Genomic DNA, 22105 nt, shown 5'->3' on the forward strand with positions numbered 1-22105 from the left:
AGCGCCTCCACTTGGCACCACTCGGCTTCAGGGAGGGCATGGCTGTTGCATCTGGCCTGACTGCAGGTGCTGGCATTGAATTGGCCTCTGAAATTTCAAGCCATGTGCTCTCGCTCTGCAATCCAAACAGCACACTGCTGTGTCCCATGGGACTGCCCATCCCTGGAAGCTCTCCTTGAGTAACTAAAGGAAAGGCAGGAGTGCAAATTGGCTGGATATTTTCCTTCCTGGGACAGGATCCTGCTGCTGTCTGGATGATAGGGGAGTGTGTACAAACCCCAACCCTTGCAACACTTGACCTCCACTCTTTAGGGCACCAGATCCATAGGGCAGAGATCTCCCTCTTTGTCTCTGCTTCTCGCCTATCACTGATTCTGGTGATCCTGCTGTTTGTGCACCAGGGAATGCTGTCTGTGTGTCTCCGACTCTCTAAGTGTTGCTGTGGTCCTCTGCCATTCTCCGGACACCAGCACTCAGAAGAGACGTTTCACCTTGGAGTGAAGTCAAGCCCTTCTCCTCCTCAATGAGTCGCACCCATGGCAGATGAGACTGTTCTGGGCCACAGGGTCGGAGAGTGCTCTCTCAAACTGGAAAGCACACGGTGGGTGGTTACTGCTGGAGCACAGAAGGGGACGGGTGACCCTCCCTACATCGCTGGGCAGACATGAACGCTGCACAGAACTCTGGCGGCATGGCCACACCGTGCGCTGCGGGAGAAACGGGTCATTGTCTGCTGGCATGACGGAAGTCCCGGAACCTTGCTGGAATTCCTACCAGTGCGAGGCCAAGGACACCAGCGCGTTGAGTTCCACGACACATCAGTACCGGAGGCCTACAGGATGGCCCGTTTACCCTATTCAGGCCCTTTCAAAGAGGTTCTGTTCTCCAGGTGAGAAGACATCCCAGCCTACCATGTGGCCCAAACCTGTGTGGCTGGTACCAGGAAGATGACCAACCTAAGCCTTCCTGCCTATAGTCCTCAAAGGCGGTATCAGTGTTCTGCAAATCGTACAAAGAGAGATGTCTCACTCTCAATGATTCTTCAGGTAGCAGGTGCTTATGTTCCAGTGCTGCTGTATCTCTGAAACTTTACACAAAAGGCAAGGCATGCTCATGCTCCTGGCCAGGATATAGGAAGAATGCCCAACACGTAAGAAGGATGCCAAGGCCCTCATAGATGTTTGTCCAAAGGGCTGTTGGCTCACCCACTGCAGCTTCTGTGCCTGGGACTACAGCCCAATCTGTGTCTTGGCTCCTCCGCACTCAACGATCATGCCCAGGTGATTTCCTCCTGCCTCTCCTTTCTGCCAGAGGTCCGGGCTGCAGGCGTCTATTTCCATGCAGAACTTGCTAACTCAGTGAGATCATAGGGCATGATTCCCTGGCTTCACTGCTTCTGCTGGCCAGAGCCTATGTTCCGTTCATGTCTCCACTGTCCTTTCTTGCGTCACCTGGCTAAGTGTGTTCCGAATGTTGACCATCACAAGTGTACTGGTAGGCGCTTCTGCCCACGAATATGCACACATGTCCTCATGTCCAACCTGACATGCCTGAGAGGAGACTTACACATGTGCGGAAGTACAGGCTTTTATGTCCAGGAACATGGATTTTGGTAAGCACCTGACATTCTTCGTCCATGTTATTTTCCTTCACTTGCTCGTTGATCCTGTCAGCTCGCACTTGTATCTCTGTGACTTGTGCTCAATGTTAACAAGATCATGGCATTGCTCATGACAGGGACGGACCTGCAGAGCGTCTTTCAGGCCTGGAAATGCTCGGTGTGCACAGCTGAGTGACTTGTGCCTGTGTTCCACAGTCTCCCATAACCTTGGGCAGGTTCACAGTACCAGTCATGTTGGCATGATTCCATTACCTGTGCTTTCCTTCAGGGAACCATAAAACAAGAGCCTTTGGGCTCAGCCAACTTGGAGAACTGCTGTCTCGATGTGCACCTCTCTACATCATGCCTTGTCAAGTCTGTGTCCATTGCATGCCTATATCCCTTAGCGCCCACTGCATCCTGGCTGAGGGTCCCTGTCCTCCCTATCTCTGGAGCTTTCTGTGTGCACCTGTCTACCTGTGCCCCCAGTGCTCCCTCCCTGTAGATGGAAAAGGCCAATGAAATGCCCAAGGCTCCAACAGCCCCAAGAGACCGTGGCAGGCCTGGGACAGATACAATGTCGTGAAGAAGGTGCACATGCATCTACAGGTTCTCTTCCAGTACAAAGCATGGGATCTGAGACCAGAAAGGAAAGGTGGCATCCCTAGAACTAGTCCCTTCCGTTTACTACTACCCAGACTCATGGAGTCCCCGAACAGATGATACCCTGGGAAACTGGCCCTTTTAGGCCAACGGTTCATGCCCCGTTTGGGCAGAAATCACCATTGCTATTTCAAGTGCACCCAGAGGGCTTGATCCCACGCAAGGCCTCAATCATTTGATAAATGCCAGGCCTTTATTTCAGTTGCTCTCACTAGGCCCAGGTAGGATTCTGGAAAGACAGGCATCCCTGCTTGCCTACGTAGCCCATGCGCCAAGGAAGGCAGTCCCCAGTTGTGCCCAGGGACATGGAAAACGGTCACCTGGAAACTGGTTCCCTCTGAGTGTCGCCTGGTGCAGATCCCCTAAGACAAAATCGGAGATTCTGATCCAGCGAGACTGCCAGAATCCACCCTCAAGGTCAGACTGTCACCTTTGCCACTCTGGCCTTAGATCCAGGGGCAAGACCCTAGAGGAGGGAAGGGATTCACGTCAGGGTGTTCACACAAACGATGAGGTACCTTTTGGAAGGACCGTGGCAAACACGCAGGCTCTGTGTGGACCCCAGGGCCCTCCTTGTCTCCCACTGTCCCAGGGTCCCTTGGGACAAGCAGCCAGCCCACCATCCTTGCGTCCTCCCACTTCCCTGCCTCACAGGCACACGCCGGCAGAGTGACACACATGTACACACCACATGTGCTCTCCTCGCTTTTCTGCACTGCCATGGAGGTTGCAAGTGCCTGGTGGCATGCCACGCTCACACCCTGTGCCTGCTAGATTCCCTGGGTTTCGCACAGACAGCCTACGTCAGCACATGTGACATGTAGTGTTCGATCGTGCCAGTGTGTGCTCCTTCGGGAGGGAGCGTGCTGACTGATGGGCTGATTCTGAGCAGAGGGGGCCAGGATTTCTCCAGTTTATCCTTCTCACGTTTGTGGAACAAGGCTCGAGGGCAGCAGGCTCTCTGTGTCTCATCCTCCTTCGGGTCTCTGCCCTTCTCTACAGGACCTTAACCTCCTCACCACCCCGGGTCCTATCATAGCCACGTCCAACATTTCCATCAGCTGGCCCACTCTGCCACAGACTCAGGGGTCCACAGGCAGTGGCTTCAAATCCCCACGCCACCTGATTTGCCCTCGGCAAATCCTCTGACCACCCAACCCTCCACCTGGTCCAAATACACAAAATAACACGGTAGAAAATGTGAATGTGTATTCCTTTATGTCGTAATTGCGCACATGGGAGCCATGGTCTGAATTATCACTAGCCATCCTTTCTTCTTTCCCACCCTGCACAGGATCACTGCAGAGATAGGTCGACCAATCACCTTCAGTCTGGTGACGCCTCGTTCCTCCTCTTCCCGTCGCTTTCAGTTCCTCTCCTGACACCTTCATATGTGCGTCTGCCCTGAGCCAGAAACACACACACTCACACACACACACACAGATCCACATAAACACAAGTGACACAAATCCCCGAGTGTATACACACACATTCTCAGCATGGGGACACAAACACAAACAGAGAACACAGCTCTCTCAGTAGCTGAAGATGCCTGTGCCCAGCAATGTGGGAAATGGCCTCAGTAGGCACCATGTCCTTCCACTGGGGCCCCCTGTCCACCTTGTCCCGCATCTCTTCCGTATTTTCCCAAGCCGGCCTGAAACCGGTCCCTGCGTGGCCTGCGTGGTGGCGGTTAGACGTAGAGTGGTGGATGTGGAAATTCACAGACGACCCCAAAGTCAGCACCTAAGTGCACTGGCAGCCCATGGAGCATGCCGTTCCAGTCATAGGCCATCCCAGGAGTAGTGGTGGGAGGGAAGGACCCAGACAATCTCAAACTCTCTGAGCAGCAGAAGGCCGGGGTTAGCGCGACTGACCGAAGGTTGATTCTGAAAAACACGTCATTCACCCTGCCTCGAGCAAGATCACTGAGGATTCTGGCATTGAAACCACAGATGCTTGGAGGGAGACTTCCTTCACTCACGGCCACAACGAGTCCCCAAGCCTCCAGTCTCAGCCCATCACCTGCCACGTGCATGAGCCAAACCCAGGCTCCCCAGCCAGCTTGCATGAGCCTGAAGATTTCATTCTGGGAAAGGACAGTGCCCCAGCCTCTACACGGATATCCCCTAGGGCCCCGCCGCAGATCCCCTCACCACCTGTGTTTCTGTCACCTCCCCTTCGTGGCACAAATTTCCTCCCTCCGTTAGTACTTCATGGGATCGTCCAAACATCATGGCCCATGATATGAAGGCAATAAGAGCAAGGTCAGCCCAGGGCTGACCAGGCCCCTAACCCTCCCGTGAGAAGCCATGAGCTCCAACATCAATCACAAACTGTGCGCAGGCCCAAACCAAACGCACCTCAGCAATCCTGTCAGATGCTGGGCAGTTGTGGCCTAACAGCCAATTGAGAAAGTTCAGGCTGCTGGTGTCCAGCCTGCGGCTGGGTACTCCCCGTTCAAAACCCCAGGACCAGTGGACTGGTGTGGAACGACATGCCCTATACCCTGTAGAAAGACAGTGGAGACAGGGGCGGATGCGGTAACAGAAGCATCCACCCACACCCCCACCCAGGCCCCCTTGCGTACCCACACTCACCACCCTGGGAGCCCCGTTTACCAGTAAGGTCAAGGTAATATTCCTTAACAATCACCGTGCTCCAGAAGTACGGGTTGTTCCGAATTTAGAAGATCAGCTTGCAGCGGGACCGTGCTTTCCTCCGCACGTGCATCTGCCAGCACAGGGAGGAGGGGAAAGTTGTAAGCATCGAGGGGCCTCTGCTTGCCTCCCAGGCGGGCCTTAACAGCCTCCATGACGCCTCTGCAAAGTCTCACAGTACAAGCCCATGGATAACACCATCCCCCACCTCCCTGTCAAGTGCCATACCCACACATCCTCAGCCTCCCTCACTGACCTTGAAGTCGATCATGTACCTAAGAAAATCTTCATCCTGGGCGCTGATTATGATTGACACTTGAGGGTGGTTCATAGTCTGCTTTGTGTCAAGGAGACATTCAGGCCACATGCCGGGCCACGAAGTGCCAAGGCCAACAGCCCTAGTCTGGCCAGGAGAAGGACACTTGAAGAGGCATCTGCAAGAATGCTGGGCACTCACGCTTGCCCGGTCACGTCTTACATCTTCAGGCCCTGCCATACCATCAGACCTGCTCGTGGTTCTGGGTTCCCTGTCCTGTTCTGCATCTCAGGTGGTCTGCAAACCTAAAGCAGGGGCTATTTCTCACCTCTCCTACCCGCCTTCTGGCCCGTGTTCCCTGGGTAGTAGCGTGTCACTGGTAACATGGTTAGGACTTGCAGTCCTTGTGACTACCATATCTGAAAGAAACTGGGGTGTGTGTGTGTTTCTATGTGGTTCTAAATTTGTTGGTATCTCTGGGTGTGTGTGTTTGTATGGGTGTGTGTGTGCGCGTGCATGCGACTCTCATGTCTCAGCTATTTCCAGGGATCATCCACTTTTACAACAATTAATGTCTGCAGATGATGCAATAGTGTACTCTCTCTGGTCATCCTGACCTAGAGCCCCTGGGTAGTGGTCTTCCTCAGATGCAGGCCTGAAGGGGAATCCCCGAGTCATTGCTGTGAAACTTTCAGGTGTGGATCTGACCAGATACTCCTCGCCTGAGCCTTTGGAACCTGCCAATGCCCCGGACCACACTTCAGTCAGCAGCCTGCAGCACCCTACCTCTATCCTGGACACACACCCGCACCACCCCCCCACTTCTGCACATGCTCCTATTTCTGCTCCACCTCCTCCTCCTCTTCCCAATAGGCAAACACCTAGGAGCAGCAGGAACGATAGAGCTTTGGCCCAGAAGCCATGGATGCCCTGAAGGATGGCGCTTCTCTGAGCCAAGTGACGCTTCCTCCTCAGATGGTTCATGAGCATGAAGCGAACAGAGGCCCGGCGGTTTTCCTCATGCAGGGAGCTCACTGCCAAATTCAGAGCAGTCAGTGCATGTAGCGCATTTTATGCCGGCCGCTCACTCGGGCCTTCAGGTCTTTCCAGGCGCTCCTCCTCCACCAGCTTCTGCTCCAGCTCCTGGGAGGACTCCTGATCCCGCTGTTCATCTGCCACTACCTCCACCTCCTCCATAACGTCTTCCGCCAGCAGCTGGCACACTCACCTGATCCCCGCCTCGTCTCCGTCCACCAGGGCCCCCCCACGCTGTCCCCCACCGCCTCCACCACGTAGACGGTCACCTCTTCGCCTGCTGTGCCACCTGGTGGCTGCAAAGCCCCAGCCGTGCACGGCATCGCGATGGCAGGCCCCTGGCCACTGCCCCCTGAGCACCCGGGCTCCCAGCTAAGAAGGTCCGGAGTCCCGGGACGCTCCCGCCTTCCTTTGGCCGCCTCTCACGCTCCTCTGGGACATGGCTGTGACCCCGAGCTGGGGCAGATGCGAAGGGACCGGACATAATAGCACAGCAAGTGGTGCGCAATGGCGGCCCGGCTGAGGTAACCGGGTGTGGCTGGCTAGCTCTTTGTGGCGGGTGAGAGCGGAATGGTCAGGAGGTGGGGCCTGCTGTGTGGCGGGTGGCCTGAGGCTGAAGAAAGGCGTTCCGGAGAGGCCAGGAGAGGGTGCTCGGAGATCAGCCCAACACGCGGGACCCCTAGGCTGTGAGACAGGCTCAGGCTGCTGGGTCAAATCGAGACCAATGGCAGAGAGGGTAGTGGGCGGCACCCTGAGGGAAACGCCCCTAGAGCAGAGGGCGGCTTCCCCGCTTCCTGGGCTCCAGCGCCCCCACGTGGCCACACTCGGCTTCAGGGAGGGCAGGGCTATTGCATCTGGCGTTCCTGCAGGCGCTGGCATTGAATTTGCCTCTGGAATTTCAAGCCATGTGTTCTCGCTCTGCAATCCAAAGAGCACACTGCTGTATCCCATGGGACTGCCCATCCCTGGGAGCTCTCCCTGAGTATCTAAAGGTTAGGCAGGGGTGCAAAGTGGCTGGATACTTTCCTTCCTGGGATAGGACCCTGCTGCTGTCTGGATGGTAGGGGAGTGTGCACAAACCACAATGTTTGAAACACTTGACCTCCACTCTTCAGGGGCACCAGAGCCATAGGGCAGAGATCTCTCTCTTTGTCTCTGCTACTCGCCTATCACTGATTCTGGTGATCCTGCTGTGTGTGCACCAGGGAATCCTGCCTGTGTGTCTCTGAATCTCTACGTGGTGCTGTGGTCCTCTGCATTTCTCCAGACACCAGCCTTCAGAAGAGACGCTTAACCTTGGAGTGAAGGCAAGCTCTTCCCTTCCTCAGTGAGTCGCACCCATGGCAGATGAGACTGTTCTGGGCCACAGGGTGGGAGAGTGCTCTCTCAAACTGGAAAGCCCACGGTGGGTGGTCACTGCTGAATCGCAGAAGGGGACAGGAGACCCTCCTTCCCTGGCTGCGCAGACATGAACACTGCACAGTACTCTGGTGACACGGCCACACCTTGCGCTGAGGGAGAAACGGGTCACGGTTTGCTGGCATGACGGAACTACCTGAACCTTGCTGGAATGCCTGCCAGTGAGAGGCTAAGGACACCAGCGTGTTGAGTTCCACGACACACCAGTGCTGGAGGCCTGCCTGATGGCCTGTTTACCCAATGCAGGCACTTTCAAAGAGTTTCTGTTCTCCATGTGATAAAACATCCCAGCCTACCCGGTGGCCCAAAATTGTGGGGCTGATACCAGCAAGACGACCAACCTAAGCCATCCTTCCTTTAGTCCTCATAGGCGGTATCTGTGTTCTGCAAATTGTACAAAGAGAGATTTCTCACACTCGATTATTCTGCAGGTAGCAGGTGCTTATGCCCCAGTGCTGCTGTATCTGAAACCTTACACAAAAGGCAAGGGGTGCTCATGCTCCTGGCCAGGACATGGAAAGAACGCCCAATACTTAAGAAGGATGCCAAGGCCCTCGTAGCTGTTTGTCCAAAAGGCTGTTGGGTCACCCACCGCAGCTTCTGTGCCTGGGACTACAGCCGAATCTCTGTCTCGGCTCCTCTGCATTCACCAATCACGCCCAGGTGATGTCATCCTGCTTCTCCTTTCTGCCAGAGGTCCCGGCTGCAGACGTCTCTTTCCATGTAGAACTTGCTAACTCAGTGAGATCCTAGGGCATGATTCCCTGGCTTCACTGCTTCTGCTGGCAAGAGTTTATGTTCCCTTCATGTTTCCGCTGTCCTTTCTTGCATCAATTAGCTAGGTGTCTTCTGATTGTTCACCCTCACAAATATACTGGTAGGCGCTTCTGTGCACGAATATGCACACATGTCCCCATGTTCACACTCACATCCCTGAGAGGAGACTTACACATGTGCGGAAGTACAGGCTTTTTTGTCCAGGAACATGGATTTTGGTAAGCACCCGACATTCTTTGTCCATGTTATTTTCCTTCACTTGCTCGTTGATCCTGTCAGCTCGCACTTCTAACTCTGTGACTTGTGCTCAATGTTAACAAGATCATGGCATTGTTCATGACAGGGACGGACCTGCAGAGCATCTGGCAGGCCTGGAAGTGCTTGGTGTGGACAGCTGAGTGACTTGTGCCTGTGTTCCACATTCTCCCATAACCTTGGGGAGGTTCACAGTACCAGTCATGTTGGCATGATTCCATTACCTGTGCTTTTTTCAGGGAACAAGAAAACAAGAGCCTTTGGGCCAGCTGACTTGGAGAACTGCTGTCTCGATGTGCACCTCTCTACATCATGCCTTGTCAAGTCTGTGCTCCATTGTATGCCTATATCCCTTAGGGCCCACAGCATTCTGGCTGAGGTCCCCTGCTCTCCCTATCTCTGGAGCTTTCTGTGTGCACCTGTCTACCTGTGCCCCCAGTGCTCCTTTCCCTGTAGTTGGCAAAGGCCAATGGGATGCCCAAGGCTCCAACAGCCCCAAGAGACCGTGGCAAGACTGGGACAGATACAATGTCGTGAAGAAGGTGCACATGCATCTATAGGTTCTCTTCCAGTACAAAGCATGGGATCTGAGACCAGAAAGGAAACGTGGCATCCCTAGAACTAGTCCCTTCCGTTTACTACTACCGAGACTCATGGAGTCCCCGGACAGATGATACCTTGGGAAACTGGCCCTTTTAGGCCCACGGCTCATGCCCCGGTTGGGCAGAAAGCACCACTGCTATTTCAAGTGCACCCAGAGGGCTTGATCCCACCCAAGGCCTCAATCATTTGATAAATGACAGGCCTTTATTTCAGTTGTTCTCACTAGGCCCAGGTAGGATTCTGGAAAGACAGTCATCCCTGCTTGCCTACCAAGCCCATGCGCCAAGGAAGACAGTCCCCAGTTGTGCCCAGGGACATGGAAAACGGTCACCTGGAAAGTAGGGTCCCTCTGAGTGTCGCCTGGTGCAGATGCCCTAAGAAAAAATCAGAGATTCTGCTCCAGCGAGACTGCCAGAATCCACCCTCAAGGTCAGACTGTCACCTTTGCCACTCTGGCCTTAAGCCAGGGGCAAGACCCTAGAGTAGGGAAGGGATTCACATCAGGGGGGTCATACGAACCATGAGGTAACTTTTGGCACGACCACGGAAAACACGCAGGCTCTATGCAGACCCCAGGGCCCTCCTTGTCTCCCACTGTCCCAGGGTCCCTTGGGACAAGCAGCCAGCCCACCATCCTTGCGTCCCCCCACTTCCCTGCCTCACAGGCACACTTCGGCAGAGTGACACACACGTACACCCCGCATGTCCTCTCCTCGCCTTTCTGCACTGCCATGGAGGTTGCAAGTGCCTGGTGGCATGCCACGCTCACACCCTGTGGCTGCCTGATTGCCTGGGGTTTCGCACAGACAGCCTACGTCAGCACATCTGACATGTAGTTTTCGATCGTGCCAGTGTGTGCTCCTTTGGGAGGGAGCGTGCTGACTGATGGGCTGATTCTCAGCAGACGGGGCCAGGATTTCTCCAGTTTATCCTTCTCACGTGTGTGGAACAAGGCTCCAGGGCAGCAGGCTCTCTGTGCCTCTTTCTCCTTCGGGTCTCTGCCCTTCTCTACAGGACCTTAACCTCCTCACCACCCCGGGTCCTGCCATAGTCACGTCCAACAATTCCATCAGCTGGCCCACTCTGTCACAGACTCAGGGGCCCACAGGCAGTGGTTTCAAATCCCCACCCCACCTGATTTGCCCAGGGCGAATCCTCTAACCACCCAACCCTCCACCTGGTCCAAATGCACAAAATAACACGGTAGAAAATGTGAACGTGTATTTCTTTTTGGTCTAGTTGCACACATGGGAGCCAAGCTCTGATTTATCACTGGCCATCGTTTCCTCTTTCCCACCCTGGACAGGATCACTGCAGAGATAGGTCGACCAATGTCCCTCATTCTGGTGACGCCTCTTGCCTCCTCTTCTCGTCGCTTGGCAGTTCCTCTCCTGACACCTTCATCTGTACAACTGCACTGAGCAAGAAACACACACACACAAACACACAGACCCACCTTAACACAGGTGACACAAAACCACGAGTGTATATACACACACATGCTCAGCATGGGGACTCAAACAAAAACAGGTACCACAGGTCTCTCAGTAGCTGAAGACGGCTGTGTCCAGCAATGTGGGAAATGGCATCAGTAGGCACCATGTCCTTCCATTGGGGCCCTCTGTCCACCTCGTCCCGCAGCTCTTCCATATTTTCCCAAGCCGGCCTGAAATCGGTACCAGCATGGCCTGCGTGCTGGCGGTGAGATGATGAGTGCTGGATGTGGAAATTAACACACGACCCCAAAGTCAGTACCTAAATGCACTGGCAGCCCATGGAGCATGCCTTTCTAGTCATAGGCCATCCCAGGAGCAGTGGTGGGAGGGAAGGACCCAGACAGTCTCAAACTTTCGGAGCAGCAGAAGGCCTGGGATAGCGTGATTGACTGAAGGATGATTCTGAAAAACAGACGTCATTCACCCTGCCTCGAGCAGAATCACTGAGGATTCTGGTATTGCAACCACAGCTGCTTGGAGGGAGACTTCCTTCACTCACGGCCACAACGAGTCCCCAAGACTCCAGTCTCAGCCCGTCACCTGCCACGTGCATGAGCCAAACCCAGTCTCCCCAGCCAGCTTGCATGGGCCTGAGGATTTCCATCGGGGAAAGGAGAGTTCCCTAGCCTCTACACGGATATCCCCTCAGAGCCCCCCTGCAGACCCCCTCACCACATGTGTTTCTGTCACCTCCCCCTCGTGGCACAAATTTCCTCCCTGGGGTAGTATTTCAGGGGATTGTCCCACACGTCCTGGCCAATGGTTTGATGGCAATAAGAGCAAGGTCAGCCCAGGGCTGACCAGGCCCCTAACCCTCCCGTGAGAAGCCAAGGGCTCCAATATCAATCACCAACTGTGCACATGCCCAAACCAAACCCACCTCAGCAATCCTGTCCGATGCTGGGCAGTTGTGGCCTGACAGCCAATTGAGAAAGTTCAGGCTGCTGGTGTCCTGCCTGCGGCTGGGTGCTCCCCGTTCAAAGTCCCAGGACCAGTGCACTGGTGTGGAACGACATGCCCTATACCCTGTAGAAAGACAGGGGAGACAGGGGCAGTTGCGGCAGCTGAAGCATCCACCCACACCCCCACCCAGGCTCCCTTGCGTACCCACACTCAACACCCTATGAGCCCCGTTTACCAGTGATGTCAAGTTAATATTCCTTAACAGTCACCATTTTCCAGAATTAGAGATTGTCCCAAAATGAGAAGACCAGCTTGCAGAGGCACTGTGGTTGTCTCTGCACCTGCATCTGCTAGCAAAGGGAGGAGGGAAAATGTGCAAGCATCGAGGGGTCTCTGCTTGCCTCTCAGGCGGGTCTTCACAGCCTCCGTGACGCCTCTGCAAAGTCTCACAGTACAAGCCCATGGATAACACCATCCCCCACCTCCCTATCAAGTGCCACACCCACCCATCCTCAGCCTCCCTCACTGACCTTCAAGTCGATCATGTACCTACGAAAATCTTCATCCTGGGCGCTGATTATGATTGACACTTGAGGGTAGATCATAATCTGCGCTGGGTCAAGGAGACATTCAGGCCACATTCCGGGCCAAGAGGAGCCAGGGGCAACAGCCCTAGTCTGGCCTGGAGAAGGACACTGGAACAGGCATCTGCAAGGATGCTTGGCACTCGCGCTTGCCTCGTCACGACTCACATCTTCAGGCCCTGCCATACCATCAGACCTGCTCGTGGCTCTCGGTTCCCTGTGCTGTTCTGCAGCTCAGGTGGTCTGCAACCCAAAAGCAGGGGCTATTTCTCACCTCTCCTAACCACTTTCTGGCCCGTGTTTGCTGGGTAGTAGCATGTCACTGGTAACATTGTTAGGACTTGCAGTCCTTGTGACTACCCGTATCTGAAAGAAAGTGGGGTGTGTGTGTGTTTCGGTGTGTGTCTCAATGTGTGTGTATCTCTGGGTGTGTGTGTGTGTGTGTGTGTGTGTGTGCAGGAGACTGCCATGTCTCTGCAATTTCCAGGGATCATCCACATTTACAAGAATAAATGTCTTCATTTGCTGCACTAGTGTACTCTCTCTGGTCATCCTGATCTAGAGGCCCTGGGTACTGATTCTCCTCAGATGCAGGCCTCAAGGGGAAACCCTGAGTCATGGCTGTGAAACTTCTAGGTGTGGCTCTGACCAGATACTCCTCGCTTGTGCCTTTGGAACCTGCCAATACCCAGGACCACACTTCTGTCAGCGGTCTGCAGCACCCTACTTCTACCCTCGCCTCACACCCGCACCCCTCTGCACTCCTGCACATGCTCCTGCTTCTGCTCCACCTCCTCCTCCTCTTCCCGACAGGCAAACACGTAGGAGCAGCAGGAAGGATACAGCTTTGGCTCAGAAGCCAGGGATGCCCGGGAGGATGGCGCTTCTCCGAGCCAAGTGACGCTTCCTCCTCAGATGGTTCACGCATATGAAGTGAACAGAGGCCCGGCGGATTTCGTCATTCACGGCGCTCACTTCCAATTGCAGGGCGGTCAGTGCCTGTAGTGCATTTGGCGCCGGCTGCTCTTTCAGTCCTCCAGGTCCTTCCAGGCCCTGCTCCTCCACCGTCTTTTCCTCCAGCTCCTGGAAGGAACCCTGTTCCCACTCCTCATCTGCCCCAACCTCCACCTCCTCCATGACCTCTTCCGCCAGCAGCTGGCACACCTGCCAGATACCCACCTCGTCTCCCCCCACCAGGGCCCTCCTGCTGTCCTCACCGCCTCCACCACATAGAGGGTGACATCTTCGCCTGCTGTGCCAGCTGGTTTCTGCAAAGACCCAGCCATGCATGGCATGGTGAAGGCAGGCCCCCTGGCCACTGCCCCCTGAGCACCCGGGCTCCCATCTAAGAAGGTCCGGAGTCCCGGGATGCCCCTGCCTTCCTCCAGCCGCCTCTCATGCTCCTCTGGGGCATGGCTGTGATCCCGAGCTGGGGCAGATGTGAATGGCCTGGACATAATAGCACAGAAAGTGGTGCACAATGGCGGGCCACCTGATGTAACCGGGTGTGGCTCGCTAGCTCTTTCCGGCAGGGTTAGAGCGGAATGGTCAGGAAGTGGGGCCTGGAGTGTGGCAGGTGGCCAGAGGCTGAAGAAAGGGGTTCTGGAGAGGTAATGACAGGGTGCACGGAGATCAGCCCAACACGCGGCCCCCCTAGGTTGTGAGACAGGCTCAGGCTGCTGGGTCAAATCGAGACCAATGGCAGAGAGGGTATTGGGCGGCATCCTGAGAGAAACTCCTCTAGACCAGAAGTTGGATTCCCCGCTTCCTGGGTTCCAGCACTCCGACGTGGCACCACTCGGCTTCAGGGAGGGCATGGCTATTTCATCTGGCCTTACTGCAGGTGCTGGCATTTAATTGGCCTCTGGAATTTCAAGCCATGTGTTCTCACTCTGCAATCCAAAGAGCACACTGCTGTGTCCCATGGGACTGCCCATCCCTAGGAGCTCACCCAGAGTATCTAAAGATTAGGCAGGGGTGCAAACTGGCTGGATACTTTCCTTCCTGGGACAGGACCCTACTGCTGTCTGGATGGTAGGGGTGTGTGTACAAACCCCAACCCTTGCAACACTTGACCTCAACTCTTCAGTGGCACCAGATCCAGAGGGCAGAGAACTCTCTCTTTGTCTCTGCTTCTCGCCTGTCACTGATTCTGGTGATCCTGCTGTTTGTGCACAAGGGAATGCTGCCTGTGTATCTCTGACCCTCTAAGCGGTGCTGTGGTCCTCGGCCATTCTCCGGACACCGGCGCTCAGAAGAGACGTTTCACCTTGGAGTGAAGGCAAGCCCTTCTCCTCCTCAGTGAGTTGCACCCATGGCAGATGAGATTGTTCTGGGCCACAGGGTCGGAGAGTGCTCTCTCAAACTGGAAAGCCCACGTGGGTGGTTACTGCTGAAGCACAGAAGGGGACGGGCGACCCTCCCTCCCTCACTGGGCAGACATGAACGCTGCACAGGTCTCTGGCGACACGGCCACACCTTGAGCTGAGGGAGAAATGGGTCACGGTCTGCTGGTATGACGGAACTCCCTGAAGCTTGCTGTAATGCCTACCAGTGAGAGGCTAAGGACACCAGCGTGTTGAGTTCCAGGACACACAAGTGCGGGAGGCCTACAGGATGGCCCGTTTACCCTATCCAGGCCCTTTCAGAGAGGTTCTGTTCTCCAGGTGAGAAGACATACCAGCCTACCCGGTGGCCCAAAATTGTGGGGCTGATACAAGCAAGACTACCAACCTAAGCCATCCTTCCTATAGTCCTCATAGGCGGTATCTGTGTTCTGCAAAGGGTACAAAGAGATATATCTCACACTCAATGATTCTGCAGGTAGCAGGTCCTTATCCTCCAGTGCCGCTGTATCTCTAAAACCTTACACAAAAGGCAAGGGGTGCTCATGCTCCTGGCCAGGACTTGGGAAGAATGCCCAGCACTTAAGAAGGATGCCAAGACCCTGACAGCTGTTTGTCCAAATGGCTTTTGGCTCACCCACCGCAGCTTCTGTGCCTGGGACTACAGCCCAATCTGTGTCTCGGCTACTCTGCACTCAACGATCATGCCCAGTTGATTTCCTCCTGCCTCTCCTTTCTGGCAGAGGTCCAGACTGCAGGCGTCTATTTCCATGGAGAACTTGCTAACTCAGTGAGATCATAGGGCATGATTCCCTGGGTTTACTGCTTCTGCTGGCAATAGTCTATGTTCCGTTAATGTTTCTGCTGTCCTCTCTTGCGTCACCTAGCTAGGTGTCTTCTGACTGTTCACCCTCACAAGTGTACTGGTAGGCGTTTCTCCGCACGAATATGCACACATGTCCACATGTCCACACTCACATCCCTGAGAGGAGACTTACACAAGTGCGGAAGTACAGGCTTTCTAGTCCAGGAACATGGATTTTGTAAGCCCCCGACATTCTTTTTTCATGTTATTTTCCTTCACTTGCTTGTTGATCCTGTCAGCTTGCACTTCTATCTCTGTGACTTGTGTTCAATTTTACCAAGATCCTGGCATTGTTCATGACAGGAAGGGACCTGTAGTGTGTCTGGCAGGCCTGGAATTGCTCGGTGTGGACAGCTGAGTGACTTGAGCCTTTGTTCCATATTCTCCCATAACCTTGGGCAGGTTCACATTCCCAGTCATGTTAGCATGATTCCATTACCTGTGCTTTCCTTCAGGGAACCCGAAAACACGGGCCTTTGGGCTCAGCTGACTTGGAGAACGGCTTTCTCGGTGTGCACCTCTCTACGTCATGCCTTGTCATGTCTGTGCCCCGTTGCATGCCTATATCCCTTAGGGCCCAAAGCATTCTGGCTGAGGGTCCCTGTCCTCCTTATCTCCTGAGATTTCTGTGTGCACCTGTCTACCTGTGCACCCAGCGCTCCCTCCCTGTAGCTGGAAAAGGCCAACGAGATGCCCATGGCTCCAACAGCACCAAGAGACCGTGGCAGGCCTGGGACAGATACAGTGTCATGAAGAAGGTGCACATGCATCTACAGGTTCTCTTCCAGTACAAGGCATGAGATTTGAGACCAGAAAGGGAAGGTGGCATCCCTTGAACTACTCCCTTCAGTTTACCACTACCCAGACCCACGGAGTCAATGAACGGATAATGCCCTGGGAATCTGGCCCTTTTAGCCCCACGGCTCGTGCTCCTCTTAGGCAGAAAGCACGATTTCTATCTCAATGCACCCAGAGGGCTTGATCCCACCCAAGACCTCAATCATTAAATAAATGCCAGGCCTTTATTTCAGTTGCTCTCACTAAGCCCAGGTACGACTCTGGAAAGACAGGCATTCCTGCTTGCCTACCTAGCCCACGTGCCAAGGAAGGCAGTCCACAGCTGTGCCCAGCTACATCGAAAACGATCACCTGGAAAGTAGGGTCCCTTCGAGTGCCACCTGGTGCAGATCCCCTAAGACCAAATTGGAGATTCTGCTCCAGCGAGACTGCCAGAATGCACCCTCAAAATCAGACTGTCACCTTTGCCACTCTGGCCTTACAGCCTGGGGCAAGACCACAGAGGTGGGAAGGGATTCACATCAGGGCGTTCATCACAAACCATGAGATATCTTTTGGCAGACCACGGAAAACCAGCAGGCTCTGAGCGAACCCCAGGGCCCTCCTTCTCTCCCACTGTCCCAGGGTCCCTTGGGACAAGCAGCCAGCCCACCATCCTTGCGTCATCCCACTTCCTCACAGGCACACGCCGGCAAGGGACACAAACGTACACCGCACACATGTGCCCTCCTCGCCTTTCTGCACTGCCAGGGAGGTTGCAAGTGCCTGGTGGCATGCCACGCTCATACCCTGTGCCTGTTACGATGCCTGTGGTTTCGCACGGACAGCCTACGTCAGCACAGCTGACATGTAGTGTTCAATCGTGCCAGTGTGTGCTCCTTCGGGAGGGAGTGTGCTGACTCACGCAATGACCCTGGGCATCACGGGGCAAGGACTTCCCCCGTGTATCCTTCTCACATGTGTGGAACAAGGCTCCAAGGCAGCAGGTTGTCTGTGCCTCCTCCTCCTTCGGATCTCTGCCCTTCTCTACAGGACCTTAGCCTCCTCACCACCCCGGGTCCTCCCATAGCCACGTCCAACATTTCAATCGGCTGGCCCAGTCTGCCATAGACTCAGGGGTCCACAGGCAGTAGTTTCAAAGCCCCACCCCACCTGATTTGCCCTGGGCAAATCCTCTGACCACCCAAGCCTCCACATGGTCCAAATACACAAAATAACACGGTTGAAAATATGAACTTGTTTTCCTTTTTGGTCTAGTTGCACACATGGGATCCATGCTCTGAATTATCACTGGCCATCCTTTCCTCTTTCCCACCATGGACAGGATCACTGCAGAGATAGGTCGACCAATGTCCCTCAGTCTGGTGACGCCTCGTGCCACCTCTTCTCGTTGTTTGGCAGTTCCTCTCCTGACACCTTCATCTGTGCGTCTGCCCTGAGCCAGAAACACAAACACAAACACACACACTCACACACACACAGAGACCCACATTAACACAGTTGACACAAGACCACTTGTGTATATTCACACACATGCTCGGCAAGGGGACACAAACACAAACAGGGAACGCAGCTCGCTCAGTAGCTGAAGATGCCCGTGCCCAGCAATGTGGGAAATGACATCAGTAGGCATCATGTCCTTCCCTTGGGGCCCGCTGTCCACCTCGTCCCGCAGCTCTTCCGTATTTTCCCAAGCCGGCCTGAAGCCGGTCCCAGCCTGGCCTGCGTGGTGGCGGTGAGACGGAGAGTGGTGGATGTGGAAATTCACACACGACCCCAAAGTCAGCACCTAAGTGCACCGGGAGCCCAGGGAGGATGCCGTTCCAGTAATAGCGTGTCCCAGGAGCAGTGGCGGGAGGCAAGGACACAGATAATCTCAAACTTTCTGAGCAGCAGAAAGCCGGGGATAGTGCGACTGACCAAAGGATGATTCTGAAAAACAGACGTCATTCACCCTGCCTCGAGCAGAATCACGGAGGATTCTGGCATTGCAACCACAGCTGCGTGGAGGGAGTGTTCCTTCACTCACAGCCACACCGAGTCCCCAAGCCTCCAGTTTCAGCACATCACCTGCTACGTGCATGACCCAAACACAGGCTCCCCAGCCAGCTTGCATGAGCCTGAGGGTTTCCATCATGGAAAGGACAGTGCCCCAGCCTTTACACGGATGTCCCCTTAGGGCCCCGCCGCAACGCGCCCTCACCACCTGTGTTTCTGTCAGCTCCCCCTCGTGGCACAAATTTCCTCCCTGAGGTAGTACTTCAGGGGATCGTCCCACACGTCCTGGCCAATCATCTGATGGCAATAAGAGCAAGGCCAGCCAGGGGCTGACCAGGCCCCTAACCCTCCCGTGAAAAGACAAGTGCTCCAACATCAATCACCATCTGTGCGCAGGCCCAAACCAAACTCACCTCCGCAATACTGTTTGATTCTGGGCAGTGGTGGCCTGATAGCCAATTGAGAAATTTCAGGCTCTTGGTGTCCTGCCTGCGGCTGGGTGCTCGCCTTCAAAGTCCCAGAACCAGTGGACTGGTGTGGAACGACGTGCCCTATGCCCTGTAGAAAGACAGGGGAGACAGGGGCGGATGCGGCAGCTGAAGCATCCACCCACACCCCCACCCCGGCCCCCTTGCGTACCCACACTCAACACCCTGGGAGCCACGTTTACCAGTGATGTCAAGGTAATATTCCTGAATAATCACCGTGCTCCAGAAATACGGCTTGTCCCGAAAGGAGATCAGCTTGCAGCGGGACTGTAGATGGTTCCGATCCTGCACCTGCTAGCACAGGGAGGAGGGAAAAGGTGCAAGCATCGAGGGGCCTCTGCTTGCCTCCCAGGCGGGCCTTAGCAGCCTCCATGATGCCTCTGCAAAATCTCACAGTACAGGCCCATGGATAACACCATTCCCCACCTCCCTGTCAAGTGTAATACCCACCCATCCTCAGCCTCTCTCACTGACCTTAAAGCGGTCATGTACCTAAGAAAATCTTCATCCTGAGTGCTGATTATGATTGACACTTGAGGGTGGTTCATAATCTGCTTTGGGTCAAGGAGACATTAAGGACACAGACCGGGCCAAGAAGAGGCAGGGGCAACAGCCCTAGTCTGGCCTAGAGAAGGACACTGGAACAAGCATTTGCAAGGATGCTGGGCACTTGCCCTTGCCCAGTCACAAATCACATCTTCAGGCCCTGACATACCATCAGACCTGCTCGTGGCTCTAGGTTCCCTATGATGTTTTGCAGCTCAGGTTGTCTGCAACCCAATAGCAGGGGCGATTTCTCACCTCTCTTGCCCGCCTCCTGGCCCGTGTTTACTGGGTAGTGGCATGTCACTGGTAACATGGTTAGGGCTGGCAGTCCTTGTGATTACCGAATCTGAAGGAAACTGGGGTGCGTGTGTGTTTCTATGTGTGTTTGAATGTGTGTGTATCTCTGGATGTGTGTGGTGTGTGTGTGTGTGTGTGTGTGTGTGTGTGTGCGAATGAGATTCCCATGTCTCAGCTATTTCCGGGGATGATCCACATTTACAACAATAAATGTCTGCAGTTGCTGCTCTAGTGTACTCTCTCTGGTCATCCTGACCTACGGGACCTGGGTACTGATCTCCTCAGATGCAGGCCTGAAGGGGAAACCCCGAGTCATGGCTGTGACACTTGCAGGTGTGGCTCTGACCAGATACTCCTTGGTTGTGCTGTTGCAATCTGCCAATTCCCAGGAGCACACTTCCGTCAGTGGCCTGCAGCACCCTTCCTGTGCCCTCGCCACACACCCGACCCCCCACTCCTGCACATGCTCCTGCTTCTGCTTCACTTCCTCCTCCTCTTCCTGACAGGCAAACAGCTAGTTGCAGCAGTAAGGATACAGCTTTGGCCCAGAAGCAAGGGATGCCCTGGGGGATGGCGCTTCTCCAAGCCAAGTGACGCTTCCTCCTCAGATGGTTCATGCGCATGAAGTGAACGGAAGCCCGGCGGTTTTCCTCATGCAGGGAGCTCACTTTCAACTGCAGGGCGGTCAGTGCCTGTAGCACATTTGGCGCCGGCTGCTCACTCGGGCCTCCAGGTCTTTCCAAGCCCTGCTCCTCCACCGTCTTCTCCTTTCAGCTCCTGGGAGGACCCCTGATCCCGCTCCTCATCTGCCACAAACTCCACCTCCTCCATAACGTCTTCCGCCAGCAGCTGTCACACTCGCCTGATCCCCGCCTCGTCTCTGTCCACCAGGTCCCCCCCGCTGTCCTACACCGCCTCCACCATGTAGAGGGTGACCTCTTCGCCTGCTGTGCCACCTGGTGGCTGCAAAGTCCCAGCTGTGCATGGCATCGCGATGGCAGGCCCCTAGCCACTGCCCCCTGAGCACCCGGGCTCCCAGCTAAGAAGGTCTGGAGTCCCGGGACGCTCCCAGCTTCTTCTGGCCGCCTCTCACGCTCCTCTGGGACATGGCTGTGACCCCGAGCTGGGGCAGATGTGAAGGGACTGGACATAATAGCACAGCAAGTGGTGCGCAATGGCGGCACGGCTGAGGTAACCGGGTGTGGCTGGCTAGCTCTTTAGGGCGGGGTGAGAGCGGAATGGTCAGGAGGTGGGGCCTGCTGTGTGGCGGGTGGCCTGAGGCTGAAGAAAGGCGTTCCGGAGAGGCCAGGAGAGGGTGCTCGGAGATCAGCCCAACACGCTTGACCCCTAGGCAGTGAGACAGGCTCAGGGTGCTGGGTCAAATCGAGACCAATGGCAGAGAGGGTAGTGGGCGGCACCCTGAGGGAAACGCCCCTAGACCAGAGGGCGGCTTCCTCGCTTCCTGGGCTCCAGAACCCCACGTGGCCACACTCGGCTTCAGGGAGGGCAGGGCTATTGCATCTGGCATTCCTGCAGGCGCTGGCATTGAATTGGCCTCTGGAATTTCAAGCCATGTGTTCTCGCTCTGCAATCCAAAGAGCACACTGCTGTATCCCATGGGACTGCCCATCCCTGGGAGCTCTCCCTGAGTATCTAAAGGTTAGGCAGGGGTGCAAATTGGCTGGATACTTTCCTTCCTGGGATAGGACCCTGCTGCTGTCTGGATGGTAGGGGAGTGTGCACAAACCACAATGTTTGAAACACTTGACCTCCACTCTTCAGGGGCACCAGAGCCATAGGGCAGAGATCTCTCTCTTTGTCTCTGCTACTCGCCTATCACTGATTCTGGTGATCCTGCTGTGTGTGCACCAGGGAATCCTGCCTGTGTGTCTCCGAATCTCTAAGTGGTGCTGTGGTCCTCTGCATTTCTCCGGACACCAGCCTTCAGAAGAGACGCTTAACCTTGGAGTGAAGGCAAGCTCTTCTCTTCCTCAGTGAGTCGCACCCATGGCAGATGAGACTGTTCTTGGCCACAGGGTGGGAGAGTGCTCTCTCAAACTGGAAAGCCCACGGTGGGTGGTCACTGCTGAATCGCAGAAGGGGACAGGCGACCCTCCTTCCCTGGCTTCGCAGACATGAACACTGCACAGTACTCTGGTGACACGGCCACACCTTGCGCTGAGGGAGAAACGGGTCACGGTTTGCTGGCATGACGGAACTACCTGAACCTTGCTGGAATGCCTGCCAGTGAGAGGCTAAGGACACCAGGGCGTTGAGTTCAACGACACACCATTGCCGGAGGCCTGCCTGATGGCCTGTTTACCCAATGCAGGCCCTTTCAAAGAGTTTCTGTTCTCCACGTGAGAAAACATCCCAGCCTACCCGGTGGCCCAAAATTGTGGGGCTGATACCAGCAAGACGACCAACCTAAGCCATCCTTCCTTTAGTCCTCATAGGCGGTATCTGTGTTCTGCAAATTGTACAAAGAGAGATTTCTCACACTCGATGATTCTACAG

General features: G+C 55.0%; 1 pseudogene; it reads right to left on the bottom strand.

Moving 5' to 3' along the window:
* Positions 1 to 609: 609 nt before the first annotated feature.
* Positions 610 to 12308, bottom strand: LOC133053636 (testis-specific Y-encoded protein 1-like; annotated as a pseudogene).
* Between the last annotated feature and the right edge of the window lie 9797 nt (positions 12309 to 22105).

The sequence above is a fragment of the Dama dama genome, chromosome Y, assembly GCF_033118175.1.
Source record: "Dama dama isolate Ldn47 chromosome Y, ASM3311817v1, whole genome shotgun sequence".
NCBI lineage: Eukaryota > Metazoa > Chordata > Mammalia > Artiodactyla > Cervidae > Dama > Dama dama.